Source organism: Belonocnema kinseyi, chromosome 3, assembly GCF_010883055.1.
Source record: "Belonocnema kinseyi isolate 2016_QV_RU_SX_M_011 chromosome 3, B_treatae_v1, whole genome shotgun sequence".
Lineage (NCBI taxonomy): Eukaryota > Metazoa > Arthropoda > Insecta > Hymenoptera > Cynipidae > Belonocnema > Belonocnema kinseyi.
The window spans coordinates 97,823,733-97,825,752 of NC_046659.1; positions in this window are offsets into that span (position 1 = coordinate 97,823,733).

Genomic DNA, 2,020 nt, shown 5'->3' on the forward strand with positions numbered 1-2,020 from the left:
AAACATGTGTTTGTCATGGAAAAACTAAAGAAACACGGAGAAAAAGATATCGCACAATGATATCGCAAAATCTCTATATTGCAAGAAAGCGCAATATTATAACGTACAATCAGGTCCCGGAGCTTTGTACGATATTATAATGCACTATTATCACAGAAAAAAATGAAGTTAAATTTGGTTAGTGTCGTCGTCTATACGGCGCGGCGTCCTTAGCAGCAATGGAAAAAAGGCAGAGTGTGAGTGAGTTCGAGCTATAAATCGAGACACCAGCTTTAAAAAAATCACAGAAAAAAGGGAAAATTTGCTGTAGGTAAGACCTGCAACGGTTAATGATTAAACCTATTTTCACTGAGGTTAGGAAAATAATTCTGAACTCGTCGATGCAAAATGTAACTGACAGATGGGAATCCCCATTTCTCTCAAATTTAATGAAGTAAACGACACTGGATAGCGCTGGCGTCGTAATTATCACTACACCTCTAATAAAAACGGAGCGATTATAAGATGAAAGATTATCCAGGCAAGGTTAAAAATCGGAAATTATCTTCGACTCATGTAAAGTTTATTTGGCAAGGTTAATTTTTATTCCGGCGAATCTTTCACCTGGAATCGATGTAAACTTTATGTTTAATTTTTCCTGTGATTGTTTGTGCACTACTCGAACCCTCGCCAGATCATAAAAGAAGACACACAATGTGATAGCATAATAAACTTAAATTCTTACGTTATAGACTACACAATTATGCGGTATATAATGTAAAAACTTGCAATGTACGATATCACGATTTTGCGCTATTATAATGCGATAGTTACGATATATAGCGCAGGAATTACCGTATATATTGTAATTCATGCGATATAGTTTTCTCAGTGAAGTTTAACCGATATTTGTGTAAAGTTTATACTGTGAAGTTAATTTTTCTGGCATAGAATCTTTAGTTGGAAATCGATGTAAAGTTTATCTTCTGTTTTTTCTGTGAAGTAAAATAAACCATTTTTTTTTAACTTCATAAATCGGTACTGGTAGGTGATAAATGGTTCAACAATAGGTCTATCGACGCGTCTCAGAGGCGCGAACAAATAGACTATATATTGTATTGATATATTTTGAATTTCAAATAAGTTTTTCTTATATAAACAGAATAAACCATTTTTATGAAACTTCATATATTCTTACTGCTCGGACCTAAAAGTTTTTAAAATGGGCCGGTCGATGAGTCTTGAAGACGTGAAAAATACATTACATATAGTATTATTGTATTTTGAATATCAAAAATCTTTCCTATATAAATAGAATAAACCAATTTTTTAGTTTCATTAATCTGTACTGATAGATCATAAAAGGTTCAACAATATGTCGATTGATCAGAGCTACAATTAGTCCAAATTTCAATATCATAGCTAATATAATGATGAGAGAATTGAACAAGTTGATAAGTTAGTATACCTTGGTAGCTTATTTACTAGGCATGGGAAGATAGATGAGGAATTAGATAGACGCATAAACGAAGGTAAGAAGGTTATTGGTAGAGCAGGTCCCCTTATCAGAAGTAAAAAAATATCAAATTAAGCTAAAATGGCAATACATAATTCTATATTTGTACCGACTGGACTGTACTGTACGGTAGCGAGACATGGACTTATCAAGAAAAAGATAAGAGTAAAATTAAAGAAATTGACATGAGATTCATGAGCATAATGTGCGCGAAAACTCTGATGGACAAAGTAAGTAACGAGATAATTCTAAAAGAATGTGGTGCAGAAGAGACGCTAGTAGACACATGGGAAAGAAATCGGTTAAGATGGTTCGGGCATGTTGAGAGAATGCCAAATGAACGACTAACGAAACAAGTGTATCAGGGTAAAGTAAATGGCAGCGTGCCCAGAGGTAGACCGCGGAAAGAATGGTTAAAATGTGTGAATGAGACCCTAGTTAGAAGAGACATAAGAAGTCACAAAAACACGAGAGCCTGCATAAAAAAATGCATGGACATAAAAGAAGCTAGAGAAGTATGCCAGG